Genomic DNA, 18,245 nt, shown 5'->3' on the forward strand with positions numbered 1-18,245 from the left:
CAGGGAAAGGAGACAGACCAGTTGGAAGCGTCTCTCAGGCCAAATTCAGGCCTGTGGCTGAACTCCGCTCGTCACCACTTGGGCTCCATTAGCACAGAGTTTGGAGGTGATGATGCAGTCCCTCCTCAGTAAGGCAGTGACCTCCAGCATGAGTTGATTTGATTCCTCTGTTTCCTCAGGAAGCATACAGTGTGAGGGAAGTTGTGTCTGTTCAGAGTCCAGGGTGTGGGGGACAGAAGACTGATTTTGCTTTTTAAAGAACACAGACCTTGTGGGTACCACCTTTCAACTGGAAAAGCACAAGACAGGTCTGGAATTATACCAATGGCACAGCTATCACCTGTCTCCTTCTGTACATGCAGAATTTAGGTAGCAAGAAGGTTAGGTCCCTGCTCAGATGAGCTCCATCTGACTACAGCAAATGTGATCAGCAAGAGGCAGCTTGCAACATAGGGACACACTTCAAAAACAATCTCCAAAAAAAAGTTTACTTGGCAGAGATGGAAGAGGACAGAGACCGAGTATGGCACATAGAGGGAGAGCTAGGGCTGGTCTAGAAGCAGAAGTAAAGATTGAAGAAAATAAACAATGAGACTAAATTACAGTCATGCAGCATGTAACATAAATGAAGACACTTCATACTGACCTCTGGGAAAATAGGTATCAAAAGGTCGGCCACACAAACACTCCTCACGGATAAGAGAGCAAAATGCCTTTTGAGCTAACAGTGGCTTACCGAGTCCTCAGAAATACGATCATGTGAATGAAATAAATTATCCAATATGGATCAAGAAATACAGTTCAAAGTTGCAACAGTGTAGAATATGTTGTCCTCTGGGCAAAACAAAAGCCAGAATATGTTTCTATGTTTCTGCTTTAATTACTTCTTAGGAAAGAAATGGCCACGTCAAACTAGGTCAGGATGACAAATCACAGTAAATAAAGTCTGTCATGTTGGTTTCATCAAAATTAGACTCTTCAGCATGTTTCTGGACTAATCGGGATTCCACAATAACTGGCAAACCTGGCTGGGCAGCCCGAGTTAATCCGTAGGAGCAGGGCGCTAGGAACAGTTCGTCATGCTGGGATTTTGGAAGCTGCGTTTGTGCCTACAGAATGAAGTCAATTTAGTATTCTGCCTTCAGGGGAGAAGTAAAGTATTTCCACAGACCAAACTGAAGCGTCGTTAACACTGAACAGAGGTACATTAGCAATCTTGAGGAGGAAAGCGTGATTTCACAGCGGTTGCAGATGAAAGACTACATGCCCCATAACACAGTACAAAAACATCCCCAAGTCTCCTACTTTACAAATGATTCAATGAAGAGCCATAAATAAGCAGGACAGTCAGATGTTACAGCGGGAGAAGTTGGTGATTTAATAAAGCATTAAGTTGACTTGGATAGTTAAGAATCAGTGGGTGCATTCACATAGCAATAAGATAAATAAGCAAATAAAAAAAATATAAGCCTTTCAGTGGCTCTTGACAAGTAGAGGTAAACAGGGAGATTTTCTGTATACACTGATGAGATTATATAAATGTGACCAGATGTCTTTTATGCTTCATAATACCCTGTGAACCTTTGAGACATCTGTACAAAATACTTTGAGGATATCATTTGAAATGCTGCCTTCTGCTTCCCTTCACTAATATTCTGTTTCCCTTAGCAGTGGGCAGAGATCTACCGCAAGCAGATGTTCAACTCAGTGCAATCCGATTCTCTTCATTTTAACAGGATAAGGAGGCTAAAATAAGTGTATTAACTCGAGGGCCCTAGAGCAATAGTTTCTTGCTTAAATAGTACTTACACCGACAAACAGAATCAATACAAAATTAAAAATTTAGAACCTGCCCCTTCCAGACCACATTTGTATTTCTAGACTAGTTACACAGCATCTTCAAAAACATCACAGTCCTACAGTTGAGTGTATATGGCAGAACTGAACCACCAGCAGGAGATAATTTTTGTTTTGTTTCATTTTAAAATTCATATGCAGCTAGCAGTATAGCTATGGATGAATTAAGCATTGGCTCAGCGTGCAATGCCTGATCCACTTGAACCAACTGTAAATGAGCCACTGGAGCTAAGATCAGCAGTAATTGGATTGCTCGTTACTTGAACAAGGGCTGTGAAAACAGCTGTTTCTACTGGTCTGCTCATTGACTTCGCTGGGTGACTAAAGGTATTTTTTTTATTTAATTTCAGTTGCAACAAAAGTTTTGTTTTTTTATTTTCCAAGAAAGCTAGAAATATTGCAACATCCAAAACAAAAAGTGTTGGTTTGTAATTAAAATTTGCATATAAAACCATTTCAAAGTTAAAAATATGAAAAGATGTTTCCCTTTCTATTCTTTTAATGAAGTAAGACTAATTCAGTATGAACTTACAAAATTTTCTGATAGACCTTCATTTTCTTTCTTTTTTTTTTTGACAGGGTTCTGATGAAAATATTTCATGTAGCTCTTGTTGGAAGTGAGCAATTTCTGGGGTGCCCAAAATGAGAAATTCTTGCAATGACACCAGTCCCAAGGTACTATCAGATGCCAAATGGGTAGGTCTGGCATCTTCTGGTTTCCTTAAGGCTGCCATAAAGATACCCGTAGTAATCACGAGGCACGTTTCTGTCCTGAAACATAGCTGAGAGGCATGAAACCACATAATCAAGCCTGAGAGATGGTCCACACCAGCTTTGGTTTTGCACCTGTTTGTCTTTGTTCCAGCTCTGTCTCCTTTCTGAAAGCCTGCCAGACAGCCAGCGGCACTGGCTCCACCAAACTTTAATGAAGCGCCTGGGATTTTCTTCTTTCAGTATTGGAGGCCTCTACGGACTGCCGGCCCACAACGGGAGCCACCCTATGCCTCTTTTTGCCTCAACATTGCAAAGACCCAAATGAGGAAAGGCATTTGGCATTTCATGTGCCAGACAGATGGATGGGAGGAGTGGTCCCTGGGGGGCCGAAGAGCGAATGAGGCATTTGGGGATGGATCAGAAGCATTACAGAGAGCACGGTGTACTGACAGAGCCATCGGAGCTAGGCGATCTGGGTGTGCTTTAACAGAGCAGCCAATTAGTTAAAGTTTTCTTCTGCTTCTGGCTCTAGGTTTGCCTCTGTAGCCTTTTGCTAGGCACCACTTCTACTAAAAGTCAGTTGTATTTACACCATAGCTGAGGAAAGACTGCATCGGCGAGTTGCTATGACTAATTTTATAAAGAACTGACAAAGTAAGTTTTAATGAGGAGACTGGAGAGTGGAGAGCAAACGTTTATTTAGACAGATGTGGAGGAGTCAATCTGCATTTACCTCTCAGAAAGTCAAGATAACTTTGTAGCTGAGGACTAATACAAATTCTCCAATTAATTTTCCTTCCTGTGTATGTCTGCGTGGGGAAGGGAGATGCAGAAGACGGAAACAGGGCAAACTGCAAGTAAGAGGCAAAGCGAAGAACATAGCCAATTTGCATCGTTAGCAGGATGTCTGAGATAAGGTTATTCTCATTCTTTTCTCTTGCTTGGATTCAAATCAACAACCAGGGGATGACGACAGTTCGAGATGCATATTCGGCAAATTGCCTAATCAGGAGCTGCACGGGGGGTGGGGTGGGGTGGGGGGTTTTGGCCTGCAGGCAGGTACCCTGCCAAGGGAGCCGGAGACAGCCTGGCTGTTCCCCCTTCTTTAGGGCCTGGGCTCACGCAGCCCCGTTCTGGCTTCCGTGGAGGCCAGAGAGCTCCGCGCGACCGGGAGCTTCCCTGCGTGTTTAACGCGGGTACACTGCTGCCGGTTGTCGCTCTCCAAGCTCTCTTCCACTAGACTGTTAGTTTAAAGATACTTTGATCTACACAACCGCAACCGTCTCTTTCTTCTCCCCTGTCTGCCACCTAACGCCCAGCGCAAGGCACCTTCTCCTAAAAGCCCGTTTACTCCTGAGAAGGCGCGTGCGTCACGGCAGGGCACGCTCCCAGGCCACGACACGAGACGCGGACAAAGACCCGCGACGTGCCGAGCCAGGGCGAAGGCGGGGGACCCGCCCGGACCTCTCCTTCCTTCCCTCCCCTGAGGGAGGGAGTTTGGCCAGCGACCTTTGAACGACCTCGCACGAGCGGAGCGGCTTTCTCTCTCTTTTGCTTCCTTCCTATTTTTACTCAGGGTTTATCGTCTTTAAGGAAGGGATCCTCTCACTCCTGTTTCTTACCCCACCTTAGGCAAGGGCACAACAAAGCACGCACTGACTTTAACCACCGCCGTACGCACCAGGGAGCGAACCAGGATCAGGCACGGAGAAACGGGATGGGGAAAACCGTCAGCCAGCGGCAAGGGGGCCGGGAAGGGAGGGAAGGAAAGAGGGAAGGAAGGGGGCTTTCCCACCCCAGGACAAAACACCCCCAAATTGCCCACTGCTGGGTGGCACAACATGAAGCCACCAGTCAGGGCGCAGCAGCTGCAACCAAAGCCACCCTCACCATGGCCGCCCGCGCCCCACTCACCGGCCGCTGCCCGACAAACCCTCAGGAGAAGGGGGCCGGAGCTGCCGCTGCCACAGCCACAGCAGCACCTGGGAGGAGGGAAGGGGGCAAGTGGCCACTTCATAAAGCTTCACAGGTGGCTGCAATCCAGCCCTGATCGAGTGCAGCTGGATCAAGAGGCACCATCGCAGGCGAGGGCATGAGCTGCAGGTGCTGCCGCCGTGGTGGGGTGGCTGCCCCTGGCCCCTCAGCCCCCTGCCCTGGCCTGGCAACACCTGAATGTGCCGAATGCATGTTTTCCAGAAACCGGGAAAATCAGACGAGATCTTTCACACAGGGCTTCGGGGCAGACGGAAATGGCTGGCCCTGAAATATCCTCCCTATTGTGGAAGGGAAGGCCTTGTCTTGTGATTTTTTTTTCCTTTTTTTGTCACTAAGTTTATTTTTCTTCTCTTGCTGACTGCAATCTCTTCCCATTTCTTCAGTGTTTGCTTTCCTGCTGGCCCTTACGTACACCTTTTCTTTTGACTGAGTTGCTCCTCAGTAGACGTTGTTTTGTCTTTGATAGCTATACGAAGGGTCCCAATTTGCAAGGAAACTTCCAAGTAGGGTCCGGAGGGGACACCTACTCCGCAGGGATAGGCAACCCTTTCTGGTGGCTGGGATGAAGCTAGTCAGTGTTTTCTAATTCAGACTTTAAGGTGACGCTGGTGGAGATTGTTTAAATCGACCTTAAAAGTCCATTTTAAAGTAGGCCAAACTCTAAATGTTGTTTTTAGAAGGGCCTGAAGAGGAATTATGCTGTGTTCCTGCTAAGCATCAATGGGGTCCGAACAGCTGGTCTACACAGGCTTCTTTTTATTATTCTGGTCTCTATTGATATTTTTGTGGGATTTTGTGAAAAAAGAGCTCAGCAAGCCTAGTCCTGGAACCCATACAGTTTACTAGGCGTTTCCCCGTTACCGTTTTTTGCGCCTGTTTGTGCAGCTCTCCTTCCTTTCCCTTGCATTAGCTCTTCACTTGGTCCTGTCCTATTGTCGCTGCTCACTGTCTTGGATATCTTCTCCCTGCTGGTTCATCTTCTCCTAACGTCTTCTCAGAAGGAAAACTCCACATGATGCAGCTGTCCAAAAAAATTATTTCCAAATAAATTATTTCATTCCTGTCTGGAAATGAATCAATTCAACAGCTGCTGGGTTTTTTGACCTCTGTAGAGGGATTAGCTCTGCCTATTGGTAGCAAACAAGAAGGTTTATTGCTGAAGGAGCAATAAATAAATTAATAATATTTAGTTTTCATGTTGCCAGTGACTGTTCATTAGTGCACTGGGAAAAAAATGAGCAGCAAGAGTAAAGGGGTTTTTATGCCTGCATCTGCCTGTATAGGGGGTCTTAATATGGAAGTGAGTTTGGTCTAGCTATCTGGCATCAGAATTATCCTCAGTATATATTGCTTGAACTAAATATTTAAGTCATATATGAGCTCTCGGTCAAGAGCCTCTTGGAAGGCTGCTGAAAACAGGGAGAGCTGAGGGAAGCCATTAGGACAGGAGGAGAAGCTGAAAGATTCTAACAAAGGTTAAACCCTGCTAAAGAAAAGGTGATAAGATAAATCCCCCCCCACCTTCTCCCCTGCCGCACACACACAGATGTTTGCTACCCCCAGCGGAGCATGACAGATTACAAAGGAATTTCTTCCAGCGGATAGTTTCAAAGGACACACACAGATGTATTTTAAAATAAATTGGGTGGGTATTGAATTCACATCATTATACTGTACATACTGCTGGTTTCTTCCTTAGTGGCTGACTCTTGGGGATCCCTGTCTCATTAGGTCCCAGACAGGAAGAAACCACTTATTCATTAACTGGAGGACTGTGTAATCTGTTCTTTCACTGATCAATTAGTCATCAGCCACAAAGGCCATAAGCTCCGACAGGCCCTGCTTTTCAGTTTCCCATGGATAGTCTCTCTTTGGTGAAAGCACAGTCATTTTCAAGTATTCTTTCTACAAGAAAACATGGGTTAAAGAAAAACTTAAGCCTCCATCTCAGTTGATGAGGTGAGTAAATGTACTCTCAGCTCCCACTGAGTGAAATAATACATTTGTTCTTCTGTACAATTTGTACTACAATGAAAAAGTGAAGAAAAGGTGAAGCCTAACAAAGGACCAAAACCAATACTCAATAGTCTTAAGAGAAAACATTTTCCCTTCAATAGCACAGACAAAGAACTGAATTAATATTTTTTGAGTATTGTGAATTGTCATTCACATATAATAATACAGAAGGCAATAACAAGAGTAGCCTCTGAGAACACTTTTGCACTGTAACTGTAACTCTTCCTCCATGAATGATGTTTAGTTAACTCAGTCCAAACCAAAACATTTCTCTATCCAGGACAAACAAACAAATGAATTCTTATATTAATATGATCCACTCTTCCTTCTCATTCTTTTTCTTCTTTTCCCTCCCCTCCGCCCCCACGCTTTCCTAAGATATTTAGAGAAGTCAGGCCCAAGGGCAAGAAAATATGTGGACTTTGGTGTTGATAAATTTAAGCAGCATGGGCCAAATGGTATCTTTCTGAGCTGTGAATTTCAGACCCCTCTGACAAAGAGCAGTCTGCTTGTGCGCAAAAAGGATTAAATAGGTTTCGATGGGGAGGACCGCACACTGCTGTGCTGAGTGGAAGGCTGGTGCCTAGAAGCAGGTATTTCCTCCCACCAGACTCTTGGCATTATCTTTCTCAGAACTCTCAATTAAATATGAGTCTTACAATAGCCATGGCCAGAAAGATACTACTAAGGAGAAAGAAGATGACAGCACTGTTGAAAGAGAACTCCATAAGGATGGTCTGAAGAACTGAGGTCTAGGAGAGAAATAAAGAAGTATTTCTTTTATTCTGTTGCTCAGTGGAAGGAGCGTTTCACTTTTCTTACACTTGCTGTGCATACACACTAGGACCCTGCGTAAGAGAGAGGATGAAGAATACTATCAAAGTCAGTACTGCTATCCCTCCCAAATGGCTTTGTTCAAGTCTAGACCTCCCATTGAGAAGGAAAGGAAAACAAAAAAAAAAAAGGTAGAGAAGACACCAGAGTTCAAAAAGGGGTGTTAAATATTGATAAGAAACATAGGAGGGAAACTCCTGTTAGTGGCCAACTGAAAAAAAATCTAGGGTGATTATTTTAATGAGAGGCTATATAAAGATAAAATGCTTAATAATAGCATCAAAAAGGTTAATGAGGACCTGTGGTTATTCTGTTTCTGAATACAAGAATAAAAAAAAATCTCTCTTCTGGGCATGGATGTAGGAGCCAGATTCAAAATGGCGAGGCAGTTTAATATTATTAATGGAAACAATATTTACAAAGCAAAATAAGAGGTATCAGGGCTAAGAGTGGAGTCTTGGACTGGTTCAGGAAAAAGCTGGGAACTCTGAAGAGAACGTGCACCGCACACGGCGGCACAAGGATGCATGTTTATTTGGGGGGATCCCAGTTCTGTCGTTGCAGCAAGTTCCAAGCATGAAGCTAAAGCCTGGAGGCAGAAGAAATGTACTCAATGCATTTTTTGTACTTTCCTAACATCCTTAGCCTTTGCTATTTTCTGCTGGGAATGGCTTAGTTGAGACTGAGATGGGCCACTAGTCCACTCAGGAATTGTAATGCTTAACTCTTCTCTCGTGGGACAAGATGCTAACTCTGAGTAATGATTTTTTTCTTCATTTGTTCCCATCTCTTTAATCATGGTTCTTTCCATTTACTGATTTCCCTTCTTTTAAACTTTATGCTTATTGATTTTTGAAGATAACCATTAAAGACACGTACTCATTTCCATGTACCATGAAGCAGTGCGGGAGCTCTCAAAAGAACACTGGCTCAAGTAATGAGGACTGACAGTTCACTGACCTTTGCTCATGAGGCAACACAAAGTACTGTCTTAAACAATCATTAAAGTAAACCACCTTAAAGTCATTTATTAAATCATTGCCTTGCTTTGTTCTCAATCAGCAATGAATTAATCCAACCCAGAGTATATAACTCAGCCATCGTTAACTTTACTGCAGCTTCTTGTCCGTCTAGCTCCCCCCAAAATTCCAGCAGAAACATGCTTTACTTTTGCCTAGAGTATGTCCTAGAATATGTTGGGGACTAGAAACCTAGGTATCCAGAGGTGAGTGCCCATTGCAGCTGGCCCCTTTGAAATGCTTCACAGTGATTTGCTCTTTCAAACTCTTTAAATTATGGGCACAAGCTATTTCTAGGTCCTTTTTCAGGAGAACAAAACAAAAGATTTGCAACAGTGAGCGCCACTGTTGCTCATCTCACCCTCTGTGAGACTCCAGAGCTTTAGACAGTCTACAGAGCAGGAGATGTGCCTAGAGATGGCTAACAAGGAACTGCCTAAGCAGTGGGAATGAGGTGCAGCTTAATCTTGTGCACTGGCAGTGAGGTGTTTATTTTTTTTACTGGCAAGGAAGCATGTTCCTCCACTTGAATTCACAGTCTGAAACCATCCCTTTGGAGTCTGTTAAATGAGCCAGAAACCTTTCTCATGAAACCTTTAAGGACCTGTAGAAACTTATTGTCACATGCATGAGGCATTTCTGCACAACTAGGTGTCTATATGTAGAAAGAAAAATAGATATACTACAGGACTCCACCTGCACTAATCCGTCCGTTTGCAAGGCAAGCCTCATTTCTGGGGTGCAGCTGAGCACTGAGCGATCAGAGGACTGGAGATGGCTCCTGGCTGCCAGCGTGGAAGAGAGGCATAGGGAGAATGATCATATAACTGTGTCCTATGGCATCATGGGGCCACCTTTCACTCCAGTATTAGCAGTGTAGTTTTGAGGATCTCAGTTTTGGACTTAGATGATTACTGGGACAAAATAGATGGCACTTTGACAGCTCGGTTTTTCAGTGAATGTAGGCTTAAATCTTGCTGTTGTTGGATGTGTTGTTCTGTGTTTCTGCATATTCCACAGGTTCTCTTTTGCCCAAGGATGGGAGACTGGGTTTTAGTAGGCTGCCTGAAACATACATGATCATATTCCAGTTAGCTCATTTTGCTCTCTTCCAGTATCAGTCTTGTGCTTTTAACTTTTTATTCAAAAAAAAAAAAAAAAAGCTACTACTTTTAGTTACTTGGGTATCTGCGGGTAGGGACATAATCTTGGGGGTAACAGTGGAAAGTCAGTATTTACCAGTGCATTTACCTCTGAGAATTCCTATTCTGCATGTAAAAAAAAGGCCAGAGTATCTACCACTGAGTAGTATGTTAGTACATGCTGATTTTCTTAATTTGTGTTGATTTTTTTCAGATTTGCCCATGGTAAATATAATTTCTTCTTTGCAAGAAGAAAAAATTAAGGCTCTGGGAGGTTAATGAACTTGTTTGTTCACACTGTTCTAATAGATTACATGCCAGAGTAGGAGCCAAAAACATGAATTCTGATTGTGGTTCTGACATGCACTTGCAACGTAAGAATACAGTTCCCTGAGGTTCATTTTCGCAGACATACAACCAACTATGGGTCTCTTCATCTGAGGTTAATTGGAGTCTCTGTACCTTTCCTTAAATTAAAGAAATGCCCTGAGGAAATTGATGCACTAAATGTGTCTGAAGAACTTTACATCCAATTTAAGGTGGAGCTGAGAAAGGGAAGACAAGTCATAGGTGCTGAGCGCACGCTGAATGCAGCACTGAAACAGAGCAGTGCGCACCAGGTATGCACCTAACATGGGTACCTTCCAGAGAAAAGCAAAACCACTGCTACTCTTAGTAGTGTCTAATTCCTGAGGGGTCTGAGGAAATCCACAGTTTAGACCCAATAGGACCAGGACACTTTCTAGTTCTGCAGACTGAGTTACTCTGTAATGAAGTATTGATTTTGCAGCTAGGAAAGTCTGCTCACTTCTGTCTGAGAAAACAGAGGGCAGACGCCATAACGGTTCGTGCAATACAATAAAGGGAGCAGACTCCTGCTGCCCCAGCAGTTGTCTGAATCAACAAATAATAGGTCACATGAAAAAAGCCCCTCCTTGAAAGGATAACTCTGAAACTGAAGGGTTATTTCAGGCCCAATTCACCCCTTTATGCTCCTGGTTGGAGGAAGAGCAGTCTAAGCCTGAAAAGCACAAGCTGCACAGCCTTCGCTCCCTTCCTCTGTACCCCAGGGACTACCTGGGGAATATCAGTAACACCTGCACGTACCTTGTCAAAGGGAACGATGCCATGCTGCAGCGTCCACCACCACATACCTTCCCGGGGCCGAGAGGCACACAGCAGCTCTTTCCTCAGGGGACAGGTCAGAATAGCGCCTGTGGAAGAGCAGGTGGCAATCCCACGAACAAATGAGATGTTGGTCTTCTCTGGAAGTATTTGCAAGTTCTAGGTGTTATCTCGGAGAAATGACTCCAGTGCCAAAGCCTATGAGTATACATGGAATGAATAGGACTCATAGTCTGGTATAATCTCCTCCTGCTTGCTCTGGCAAATTCTTTTTACCCACAAGATGTTTCTTGAAAACATGCAAGAAGTGAAAGTAGTGATTTGTGGCTTTAGGACACAAACCTGTAGGTTTAGGACATGGGCTTTGGTTGCTTTTGGAATTCAAAATCCTCCTTCTTTCTTCTGAAGTTAACACTGAATCTCCTTGGGCCCATACTAAATGCAAGTGAAACCCAACTTCTTACACAAGCAAGAGTGTTTTCAGTTTGATCTTTTGGGATGCTGGTAGATAATGTTGGGTTTCTGAGTTAGGAAGGATTTCATAAGCATTCTTTCCAAAAATGTACTGTTTATTTTCAGATGTAAAGCTAGGAAGCAAATTCTGAAGCGTAGGAGGATTTTCTACAATAAAGAAGTCACGCTGCCTCTCTCAATATCACATGCCTAGCCACCATTCTGGTAAGTTTATGACTGTATTTGGAGCTGCATCCTAGTGGAACCCCTAGGACAAGAAAGGCTAAATCCACTGCCTTACTGGGGTTTGGGTATGACATATTATAGACAGATCTCAGAGCCAAACTGACATATTGCTTAAAACCAAAACCAAACAACCTACCAAAAAATCCCTAGGAAAGATTTGGATTCCTGATGGGAGAGACATCAAGTGGATCATATACTGTTGCGACCACTTCTGCCACAAGGCTAGCACAAGGGCTATGCAATTAAAGAGCTGCAGTCACAGATATGAACGCCGGCCCCATTATCAAGGTACATCCTTGAGGCATCTGATCAGATCTGATGTAATCCATGTATTTTTGGAAAATGAGTACTGAATTGGGCGGGAGGCAAAGCCTTTAAATAACCTTACAAATTTGAACTGTCAAAGCAGCACTCATTTTTAACATCTTTGGAAAACGAAACAATGTCCTTTGAAGTGGAGGCAGGTTGGATTTCAGAACGAAGCAGCCTCACAGATTTAGACACCTGCTTAATTAGAGGATAAATGTGAAATCCTTAAACTTGAAAGGGTTTTATGAGGCAGCACTTCAGAGAACAAGCATTCCTCTAGCCTCGGCAGAGAAGAGCTGTTAGCTATTATCTTTGGAGATGGGTCAAAAACGAATATGTTAGCAAAGAGCACTCTCCACAGATGGTGAGATGAGCCATGTGTAGTTCCCAGATCTCAAATAGGAAGCATTTAAAAAAAAAAAACATTTTTAAAAAGCTGGAATCACGAACAAGATTAGGAGTCAACACTCAAATCACCACGCAAGCAGAAAACAATGTGACTAAGAAAAAATAAAGTAGGTAGATAGTAGGAACCCAGTCATTTAAACACAATGAAGGAACATCTAGTTCTCGGTAACACTGTGGTTCAATGGTCTGTCCTATAGTCTTCACACAACTGATTTAGGAATACTACAAGAGGAGCACCAAAATACTACCAAAACAGGAAATAAATGAAACAGTTGACATCTTTCCCACTGCCTTTTAAGCAGGAAAAAGCAGCTGTTCTGACAGAGCACTGAAAAAAAGCTCAAGAAAAGCAGCTCTAGCAAATGTTTGCAAGAGCAAAGGTCTTGGCCGTGTCACTTTATGAAATGATAGAGGCACAACCCCAATAATCAGCATCTGATGGAAAAATACAGGATTAGTTTTTTTCCTCAAAGGAAGAGAAACTGCAAAGTCCATAACTGACAAGTGATGAAAACACTAGGCTAGCAGCAGAGACTTTCCATTTTCCAGTTCCCTGGCCTATATGAAGGCAGAAAAGTGATGTAATCCTAATCAAAACCAAGGGCAAGGCCTTTAATATGGCACACAGTTATTGCAAGACCTCGGTCAATGGAGAAGTCAGATCTGATTGTTTATGTAGGAATGAAAGTTTGATGAAAAAAGTCCTACCTGTTGTGTGAAGGTTTGCTGGCATTTACCCAGGAGACCACTGCAAGTATTGTGTTCCTTTGATAATACTAAAAGCTCCTAGAAGAGCACATAGGCACCTTTATATCTCACTGTATTTATTGCAAGAAAGAAAAGAAGATCAAGAAAGTAGTTATACTCTGAAGAAACAGTCCTTCCTTAGCTAGACTATGACCAAAATATAAAGAGTTTCTTAGCGGTTCTCAAGTTCTGTATCCTTTACTTCAAGCATGATCTGAAGAGGTTAAACATCTTTCTATTCGAGCTTTTATCAGCTTTGTAACTTACAACAAAGAAGATGATGAAGAATATCCAGAAAAAGTTACAAAAATCCTAATAGAAGACAACAATTTCCTGCTGTGGATTATTTATTTTTATTCCCATACATAGTTCACTGTCCTTTACAAACACACTGTTTACTTTCACTTTTCAAAGTGGCCTTGTTCTTCATTGTTATGACAATGATTTCAGATGGCTTTTTAAAAATTGTCCTTACCAGAGTCATTGCTGAAAAAAAACCTGAAGAAATTTGACAAATTTATTCAATAAAATATAAGCAGAAATACTGCAAATAAAACAGGTGCTTGGGAAATGGAAATAATTATTAGAGCTTGAATACAGCTTTGGGGCAAAAATAATTCATTCTGGAACCTAAAATATCCATGATACAACTAATGTAAAACACAAATGTAAGCAGCCTATTAATTTCTGTAAAATAAAATGAACTAAAGAAGGACTAGGAGGCTATAAACTAATTATTTAAAGCTCTAAATGGCAAAGCAGTTATTTTACTGTATTTTCTACCCCAGTGTACTGTAAAATTTCATACTGTATTAGTTTTGATATTAAAGTACAGTAAATACAATAAATAGTTGTATCATGCAAGATTTAGTGTATCGGCTTCCATTTTTATTCAACACTATCCCATAAATGAGAGACAATAAACATTTTATGTAATATTGCTGCTCCGGTAGCCTGCTCCAGTATGCAACTGCAATGTGGTTTTGGGAATAAGTTTCAACTGTATTGTTCATCACAAACGTGAAAGCACAAATATTCCAGTTAAATTCATTTTCTCATTTTCTAATGAGAAGACACCACCAAATGGTCTTGCTGTTTTCCTCATGTATTGCTTTATGAAACTTGTCTTTCTTACAGCTTTTGCCTGTACGTGATTTGTCATCTCTAAGCCATGAACTGTAGCTTTCTCAAAATAAGAAAAGAGCCAAAGGGTGGACATCCTCTTTCATGACAAGCAGACAGACTCTGCCTCTGTTGCAACTGCGCACAGCAAGAACAACTCTGGCCAGGGGAAGCTATGTCTAAGCTTTGTGAAGCCCAACATCCTGCTTTGGTTTCCTTCCAAGTGTAGGTGTTTATGTTTAATGGCTTAAAAAAAAAAAAAAAGCTTTCTGTTCCTGCTCAGTAGGAAACTTAATTTCTTCTTCCCAGAAGAACATCACACTACAGTAAGTCATGAGTTTGCCACCACTAACCTGAAAAGGCCAAGCCATTTTATCTGAGACTGAATGCCAAGATACACAAGCAGAATATGGCTGCTCGCCTTCTCCGTTGCTTAAGTTTCTGTGAAAACATCGAAGCCATCATCAGTTCTCACCACTCAGTCTTGATTAGTTTCTGAGGCCAGTTTAAGACCTGGATCCTACGTTTTAACGTGAAACAGAAAATCAAACATGATGTGCCGCAAGGCTGGATCTAAATCAACAAACCTTCTCTGAGAAAGACCTTCTACCCTTAAAGATATTCACAGGACACACGTCCCCTTGTAGCCCCAAATCCTACTAGCCACTTTTCTTGAAAAAGCCCCTGTCCTGCCCTTGGAAAGGGAAAAGGCCACGGCATCCCATGTGAGGCAAGATGATACTCTGTGATCAGTGGCACAGGCAATATAAAACTGTCACGCAAATTTTCTAATCTTGATTTCTTCAACCTGCAAAAGATGGGAAGGGATTCATGTTTTTGGGCCAGAATCTATGCTGGGGCAAATTTACAGAGTTAAAGTCAAATCAAAGTTGCTACGCTGATTTAAAGGAACTGATGGTTTGTTGCAACATTTCATACCCACAGAAAAGCCCCAAAACCTCTTTGATTTGCTAATTCCATATATATGGAAGTTGGAAACATTTGGTATTGGCATTCTTGCTGGCAAGTTTGTTTCAGATCTCTTTTTAGAAAGATCAAATGATCGTCCTCAATAATAACTGTGCAATGAAATAGAAAATCACTAGTCAGCTAAAATCTTTCTTACGCCACTGAAGCAGTCTGGTTTATTTTCCATAAATTTAACAAAGCATCCTGGACACTCCAGCACAGCAATGCTTTTGACAGGCTCTGCTAAGAAAAACTTCCTAACTGCATATGCAGATACAGAAATGTAAGAGGTAAATTAGGATCTATATTATTTATGTCTCATTGCTTTCCCTTTCATTACAAAATAAACCAGACTACTAATCTGAGACACTGTACTTAATTATGGAAAAGAGGTATCTGACTAATACCTTTTTTAAAGCGCATGAAAAATGTCACTACCTATTCTAAGCAGGAGAGCCAAAAAGCTTGGCCTACTTTGTTAACCCAAAAGACACGTGAAAGCATCGTTTTGTATTCATCTGAAAAATAATTTTTATAACTGTGTATTTGCACGGAATTCACAAAACTACCAAGAAATTTATTTTTCAAATGAAATGTCCATGGCCTGTAGAGTAATTCAAACAGGTGTTAATTAGGTGTACGGAAAGGCCATTGAGGATAATTTATATATCCCCCTGCAACAGAAAAAAAACGATTAAATGTTAATTGCTTGTATTATGCAACAAACGATTTTTTAGGATGGCACTAAATTAGCTGCAAATATTATAATTACAAAGCACTGGGTAATTTACTAAAGATTAATTGAAATGATTAAGTGCAAACTGCATAATTGTGCAAGGTAATATTAATGCCTTCTGCACAGAAATGAAAAAAATAGTGGCTGTTACTGGCTATTTAGTGAAGAACTTTCATGCACCGCATGAAAGCATCTGTGGCATCTCTCTTGTGCACCCTTCCCTAAAAAAGGTTTTACGTGGTTTTGGGGACAAATCATTGTAATGCTAATAGTAACCAGAATGTCTAAAACAGCCTATTTCGGAGATTGAGTCTACTCTCAATTACATGGGAGCAGCACAAAAATATTGCTCCATGGTCGTCGTCTTCTTCGAGAGCTGCAGCAATTGCAGATGTTTACTGTAGAAGTACTTAAGCAACAGCACATGTAATTTGAATACATTCTTCATAATCAAAAAAAAAAAAAGAAAAGGAGGCATACCTTGAGCAAGAGTTGAAAACATCACTAGAGAGCAATAGTTTCAGTTCACCTTCCTGAATTCAGTGCAACAGTCTCTTGCATGCAGGCTTCGTATTGTGCTGTATGGAGGTGGAAGGGGACAGTGATGAAGTGGGACAGGGGAAAGGGAACTGAAACATTGTTCTAGTCCAGGAGGGATTTCTTTTCTAGCAGTATTCTCCATTTTAAATGCAAGGGGGCAATTTATCCTCTCTAAACCAGCATGAATTTTAAACATGCTTTCTGTCTTGGCCACTATTTTTTTTTTTTTTTGGTATCTTAATACTTAGTACCACTCAAGTGTAGCTATTTAGGGAGTGACAGTGCAAACTAGAAGAGAACTCAGTATTGGGAGTAATTCTGGACTTCTGGGGCAATGGGAGGAAGACATTACCGTGTTCTTTTTGACTGAGGCATGTCCCAGCTATAATGCCATTGAGTGGCAGATCTTTTACTTTTCATTAACACACATGCCATACGTCATTAAAAGAAGAATCACGGACAGCGAAATGTTATTTTCAATTATAAGTAGCTCAGATGCTTTTTGCTAGTTGTAATATTAGCACTCAGAATGGTATAACAGTCAACATGCAAGATACATTTTAAGAAAAGTCTTACTTGTGCAGACTGCAATGTACCCCCATGCAGAGGCACGCGGGCAATACGTACATCAATTAACTCCTTCTTAAACAATGGTGAGGCCTTGCACAGACTCTCAATACAACACTGAAATCCCCTCGCTGCCATGCCTGTTATGAAATTGTGACTGTCATTTCAGTCAAACCTTAAATCTGTTTAATGTAAAGAGCTCAGTTTAGTCCCATAAGGATTTCTGGAGTCTTGTCCTACTTGCTATCTCACTTTAATGTGCGTTTCAGCTCCTTGCACTTGAATAGGTCTTGCTGTAAGCTAAAAGGTCTTGCTTTAAGCTATGTGCAGTGTTGAATAGGTATGGCTCAGTAACTCCGGGCAAAAAGACTCATCTAACATTAAAAAAAGACTGTGGACAAAATCCATTAGCACGATATTGAGAAGACTGACTCTGGATTAGAGAGTCAAAGTTAAAATGATGGCACATGTGCAGTCTTGACAGCTGAAGGAAACAGGGATATATTAAATGCAGATCTGATTTAATGATCAAACAGATGTGAATCTCACAGCCAAACAGCCATGCACGCAACCTCTGAAGCAAAAGCAGCAGGACATTATTATTTGCATTGCCCTTATCAAGCTCTGACAGATATTTGTACCTCAAAAGGTTTATTACTGAGCAAAAGATCAGAATCACAATTCCCTAAGCAACAACAAAGTACCTGGTGTACCTGAAGACTGGGTATCACATTAGCAAGATGCAAGCTAGAAAAAAAACGCAAGGCTGAAAATTAGAGGCCAGATTCTTTAGAGCATCCATATTGCAAAGAAAGTGCACTTCAGATCAGGTGCCAGTAAAGTTGCCTTAAAGTGCAGTTTCTAGATTTTCTTCCGCTCTTTCCCTGGCCAGTCTGCATGCATTGAACTGGAGTAGCCTAAAAGCTGCTTCAAAATGAGCAGGGAGCAGCAGGCTCAGGGAGCCCGGCTGGAGGTCGGCATGCACTGGTTTGCCGCAGCCACATGTGCTTTTGTCCAGCCATGTTTGCTTTTCTCCCTGATGCTTTCATTGTCAGGGAGGGGTCTAATGAATGACACATGAACCTCTTGACTGGCCTGGTATAACGTGGAGCCCAAATAGTAGTGAAACACTAAAAAAAAGACTGTACACCCACAGGAATTTCGTCCTATTTGGTGAGACACCTGCATCACTATGAAGAGAAAATTGTAGATCGATTTTACTCACAAATGTATGACAGCAGTTATTTTCCAACGCTGGCATTCACAAATGCTGGCACAGCAAACATTAAGGGAAAGTCACAGCAAAACAATAATTCAAAAAGCAGTGGCTAAATACAATTCATAATTTTTAGGCAAAGCTATAGCAATGCTCTTAGACTGGTGAGTTATTTTACATTGAGCTTACATAGACAAGTTAAAAAGTATTTTGAGTTTAGACTTTTGTAA

Source organism: Struthio camelus, chromosome 9 (genome assembly GCF_040807025.1).
Source record: "Struthio camelus isolate bStrCam1 chromosome 9, bStrCam1.hap1, whole genome shotgun sequence".
Taxonomy (NCBI): domain Eukaryota; kingdom Metazoa; phylum Chordata; class Aves; order Struthioniformes; family Struthionidae; genus Struthio; species Struthio camelus.